At 34.2% G+C, this 6,434-nt stretch overlaps 1 long non-coding RNA gene across 1 annotated transcript; it reads left to right on the plus strand.

The window, feature by feature from the left end:
* Positions 1-1,551: 1,551 nt before the first annotated feature.
* On the plus strand, positions 1,552-5,443 carry LOC137407383 (uncharacterized). Its single transcript, XR_010979952.1, has 3 exons — positions 1,552-1,615; positions 4,727-4,773; positions 5,252-5,443. It is a non-coding gene; the product is annotated as an uncharacterized lncRNA (long non-coding RNA).
* Positions 5,444-6,434: the final 991 nt, after the last annotated feature.

Genomic DNA, 6,434 nt, shown 5'->3' on the forward strand with positions numbered 1-6,434 from the left:
GTTGCTTCAAATCAAGATTTGCGACAAATCGCTAAAAATAGCTTGAGATACAAAAAGCGTGGCGGTTGAACTTTTCTATGAAACGCGATGAGAACGACATCAGCTTGTCTTTGTAGTCACCAGGCACCAGCACCAGTTAACCTGCTGCCAAATCATGGGCTTATAAAACTCTAGTGCATAACACTGTCACCGCATATTAATATCTTGAAACCTTGACCTTGACTTTTACCCAGTACTTAAAAAGTTTTGTATTCGTAAGCGACTTGTATTTACTACTGGCAGTATGCAGACCAGACTATAAAAGTATCGAATATTTTTGGCAGCCTTTCAAACATGTACTATGTTATGCAACATTAGGGATGGTTCAAGCGCTTTAGATAAGATTATTTACATCACAAATGCCAAAACTATAGTCAAACTATGTACATAAGATAGCTGTGAGAATTTTCAAGAGGAACTAATAGGGTATCTCTGGCTAGTTGCCAAGAGACTATTCCCAGGGGCCAACCAATGCTTATGCTAAATGCAATCGACCGCTGAAATAAGAGTCTGAGAAGAGCTTGTAAACAAGAGTACCAAACAGTGCATAGTCAACTACGTGCTATGTTGACTGTTGACACAAGCGTAGACATGATGTCCCAAGCTATTACGCATTTAATTGGATACAAAGAGACATCTGACTGAATGGAGAAGAGCTTGCGAACAAAAATACAAAACGGTGCATAGTCAATTACGCGCTATGTTGACTGTTGACACAAGAGTAGACATGATGCCCCAAGCTATTACGAATTTAGTTGGATACAGAGAGACAACTGACTGAATGAATTATTTTTGAAGCTCTTCACTGCAGCCAGTTATTAGCCACTTACGAAACCAACTGTTGACAAACAAATAGCAGAGATTCTGCCAGGCGGTCATAAATAAGAGATAGATATATCCATAGTTTATGGTGTCCAATATCTCTAGCTACTAAAGACATTGAACACTATACATTACAAACAACATATACAGACACTATACATTACACCCGAACAACCTATATCAGCGTAGAAATGTGCAAAGAGATAAATTTGGGACTGTCGTGGTATGATTCTTATAAGCATGCAAATACTTTAAATTTAAAAAAAAATATTTGTGTCAATTTGTACAAAATGGATATATTGAATATTAGCTATTCATATCATTGACTAATTTCCTTATGGTAATGCCAAAAGTGTGAAATTTACAGGTTACAAATGATTCGCTGAAGTTGAAGAGTTATCTACCCATACTCATCACAATTATATCTTTTACCTACAAAGGTAGCCTTTCTGTTCTAGACAATTACTCCTCCAATCAGTTACGCTATAGAACTAGATTCAACCTCTATGAACTCATGGCATCAGTCATCCAGATGCTCTCATTATTGATATCCATATGCTGAAGGAGGTGTGTGGGAAGATTTTTAATTAGTGAATAGTCCAATGATAATTACTAGTAATCAAGCTCAATAATATGCACTGCCTTTGCTTATATCCAGGGTAGAGCCTGGGCTCATTTGCTTCATATATAAAGAGAAGTGGTGGATGTAAACAGCAGCACACAAAAGTAACTTTAGCTCGTAGGAGGGCTTGCAGTAAGTCATAAACAGTAAACATCTATGCTATAGTAAGCTATCTATCAAATATTGTATATTGAAATATCCCAACTCAGTTAGATCTTACAGTCAAAAAAGAGAAAAAGATAAAAGCTAACTGACAAACCCTAACTATATTATTAATCTACGCAAAAGATCTTCGGCAATTATAACTATAATGAGTTAGTTTTCAGTGCTAACACCTTTTTATAGTATTTTGTATTTACATGATGCATAATACTTGCATCCTGTAGATTGATGTGGATGTGATCTGCGTGTTCCACGGTACAATGAATGTTGCCATAGGTGACTATAACAACACTCATAGTACTAGTGTGTAGGGAGCTTTAAAACATGGTTTTTATAAATATTAAACATATTTAAATGAGCACAATATAGTGCTAAGGAAGAAGCTAGCTGACATTATAGTAACAAACTCTCTTAGAAAAGATGGAGTGCCTTGTTACTCAGTAGCTCGCACTATGGAATGTGTATGGGTGAGGGTTGGGAACTCCCTACATCTACTCCAAATATTAGTGAGTAACACAACCCGCTTTGATTTGGGGAGTTTGGCTGTCACCATCTTGACGATGATATAAGCTTGTGGATTTACACAATATTTCCGTTTACATCATAAAAACACGCACATGGTGTACCCTTGACCTGACCATAACAAAGACATTCACGGCTGTAAAATCCTGTGAATTTGAAAGAGTCATTAAAGGAAAAACCCGATGGATTTCATCAACTGGAATATACAGCAATATTTTATACTGCTAACAAAATCTCAAACTGGTTGAAATTAGTTAACACTTTGAATGGCCTTTGTACAAGTCATTCCGTGCACCTATTGTATGTTGTTTGTGTACTCAGAGACATTGAGTGAACTCAGACTAGCATCTGGTACTTGTTTTAGTTCTGATGGATCAAACGGCACCGCTAATTTGGTACACCCTTAAAAGTTGTAACAAGCTAATAAAATGTTTATAATAATAGTCAAACTAAAGCTATACATAGAGTTATATATATAGACTTATACATAGAGCTACTCAGACATGGAGTCTTACCTAGGGTTTGCAAGACAGTATAAACATAAATTAAATAATAAATAAAATAAATAAACGTAGAGATACATTCTGATAGGTTCAAAGAAGTACAAGAATACTCTATAATGGTGGCAGAACGCATTATTCGTACTACAACCAACTAATACAGTTAACTGAAAGTTCATACACTATATGTATACATCTATGCAATCAGTTTATACGTTATACCGTAGAGGTATATATACATGCATGTATTAAACGTATAAAGCTACCCATTATATGTATAAATTTATATGTTTAGTGGATACACATAAGCACTAAAAATACATTTATATATGTATTTCCGCTATATTATGAACCTCTGCTCTTACAATCTTATTGGCAACCATCACTCTAAAGTAATGATATAGGTGAACTGCTTCAAAAAAGACTGCTTTACACAAGTCTAAAACTCCGTGATATTCATAATGATAAACCAACATGCTGCCGAATAGGTGGATCAGCCACTCTCCAAGATGGTAGAATATTATGTACTATAATAAGGGCAATGGTAAGTAACAAACAAAATTAGTTGTAGACAATAATTAAGGTGCTTTACAAAAGATAAATTGCTACTGGTCTTAAACTCTTGTACTTTAGATTGGAAGCTCATTGATTCACCTTTGCATGCACTAAAGATAACTGCCCTTAATGAACACTGTTCACGGATTGCTGTGATGAAACTATTTGGGTTGAAAAGGAAACAAATTCTGCATGTCACCTGGCCTAATGCAATAGTATAAGTTTATACACGAAGTGTGTGTCTGCAAACCCTGGATGTGTACCTTTAATGCATTAGATATGTATGCGCAAATACTGAATGTATTAAATTAATACTACTAATGTAGTAGTTAGCAGGGTTTGTGAATCAGCTTTGAAAACTTTCCAAATGAGATGCAAGAAATTAAAAACTTTTATAAGTAAATCCAATACATGAAATACGAAGATGCTAATATAAGAATATGTGAGAGAAGGAGCTATGGATGTATGGCTAAAGTATAATTGTTAAGTGATGGGTATGAGTGGTGAAATTAGATAGTGTTTGATTGTAGAGCACTTATGTATAACATAGTAACTTCGGGACCCCTGCTAGGATACTCAGTGTATAGCAAACGAAATAAGCTACTGTAAACTTAACAATTTTGTTAGTTTGTGTCTACACTAGTAGATTAGTTTGTTGGTTCTATATAGCTAAAGGTTCTGATTTCAAATCTTCTGTAAAGCGTATTTTTATTTCTAAAACATTATCTCTATAGCTGGACTGATGAACGATAAACACTAAAATTCATATATATACTAGCCGGATGCCCGGCATTGCGTGGGTATAAAAACAGCTTATAAGCTGTGGAAATGTAGTTGCCATTGGCTAAATTGAGTAAGTATCCGTATAGCTAAACTTACTAATAAGAGCCGTGAGAGCAAGCTTTAGCTACTATGTGTATTGTAACGCAGATAATCTATTTCATTTCATGTAGCCTAATGGGTTAGCTTGTTATTTTGGGAATGTGAGGTTCTGAGACCAAATCTTCTGTGACAAATATTTTTTATTGCTAGATTTTAATCTCTAAAGCTAGACAGACGAATGAAAAACACCAAGATTTATATGTAAATAGATTTGTGATAAAGTTGTAGTAGATGCGGTTACCGATTACATCAATTTTGTAGAAATAGTTTAAGCTGGGTAGGGACCTAACCGCATTAGCTTGCTGCTTTCAGTTGAATATGTTTGAGCACAAACAAAAGAATTAATTAAGGTTTGACTGAGTTCAGCTTTGGAGTTTCCCTTTTCCTAACCATTGCTAATGAAATGACGCAAGAGTGTAATCTTTAAAAAGGCTGTGAAAGTAGTAATGTAGCTCTATTCTACAGAAGCACATGTGCAAAACTCACAGAACTTAACAGGTACTTTCTTAAGTCACTAGTTACTTGATTCTATTGTAACCTCGCATGTAAGAAGTATGCTTTCTATCAGTATTATCCAATAGATGCAGTCAATGTTAAACTATAATTTGGTTTCATGTTTTAGGTTAAACCAACGAAGATTCTCTTTGTTAGCAAGATGTCATCAGAACGGTGAGTGTATACTCAATTCTCCCACGACATACCAGCCAATCAGTTGGTAGCCAATGCTGAGTAGAAAGCTTACTTCATGTATTAACTTCCTTTACAACTGTTACAACTTCCTTTACAGAATCTGTTATCGTCATACTTGGGCAGGTAAATAGTTTAGTTAGTTAAAGGGGACTACTGTGACTACTAGATTGTATGTCAAATAAAACGGAAACATGTAGTAAAATATTTAGTAATTTTATAACTACTAAATTATTTTTGTCTTCTTTCAATGTAAACACTTGAAAGTGACTTTGGTTTTGTTCTAAATTTATTAGACAATCTATTATGAGAATAGTGAGGAACTAATAATATACCTTCTTTTTGATTTGTTGGAGGGGTTTTTGGAAGTACACACTACAGTAACTTTGATAAAACAATATATATTTTTATAACTTAACTAGTTTAGTAATGTTTACTATTTTCAATAACTGATTTGTAGAACCGAGAAGTCTGGATTTTACCAGACAGAGTTGGAAGATCAGAGAAAAGTAGGCTTTCGGCTCTGCGGCAACTACTGGTCTTTTCATATTGGCTATTGCCTCGATAAAGAATGCAGTTTGCTGTCTTATGGGACACTGGTGCCATTTGCTTCACTACGAAGAAATGCCAACACTTATAACTCTCTGCACCAAAGGGCAGCATCTACACATGTAGATGATGACATTCTCATGTGGTCTCTCACATCTAACTGAACATACAACCTACATATGTGTCATGATGTCTGACCGATATTATTATTGATTGTTTTCTTTTTATAAATGTACAGAGTCGACTTTAAGAAGTGTATATATATATACATATGTACTGTATCTATATATGACATTCATATATCTGAATCGCTTCAGATAGTGCTCTATCTCAAATTATAAAGAAATATTTTAATATTTGTGTTAATATCTACTAAAAAACTACAATTTTACTGGCATGACTTAAAAGCATACAGTAACAGTCTATATTCTTTGAAAAATAAGTTATTCAAACTAATATAGTGTTTACAAAGGTTTGTACAATTTTGTTCTTACATTGTAATAATTTACATTCATGATGTAATAAGCCATTTTATTGAAATACAGCAGACTGAAAAGAAGCTCTATAAACTGAATATGGAGCATTCACATTTCAAAAACTGCTTCAACAACTAGAAATAAGATCTTACCAATTTTATAAGGTCATTTGATACTCTAAAGTACACAAACTCTTAGCTGCTCATTTTGTTGAAATTGAACAAACAAGGGCAAAGGCAAAACTAACTTGTAAGTTAATAAGTTATAAGAGTCTCATTGACTTTTATAAGTCTCCTGCTATATATATTAGATTGAGGTGACAGTGATACAACACATTAGAGATGAGCCGCTGCAGGTAAATTGGAAATACAGCTCTACTAGCTATGCTCAAGCTTACAGCTCGGGCAGTAATATATGAATGTAACTCTTGTAATGATGACACAAAACTATCAGAATATATGTGTGCATACTGAAACACACAGCTACACAAACAAAACATAATATGCTTTGAATTATTGCCTGAGTGTCCAAAGAACCATAGATACAAAACCAAAGTATGTTTTTGTGTTCCAACACTACTGATAACTGAGATATAACAAGATAAAACTACTCCACTAA

The sequence above is a fragment of the Watersipora subatra genome, chromosome 10 (genome assembly GCF_963576615.1).
Source record: "Watersipora subatra chromosome 10, tzWatSuba1.1, whole genome shotgun sequence".
Taxonomy (NCBI): Eukaryota; Metazoa; Bryozoa; class Gymnolaemata; order Cheilostomatida; family Watersiporidae; genus Watersipora; species Watersipora subatra.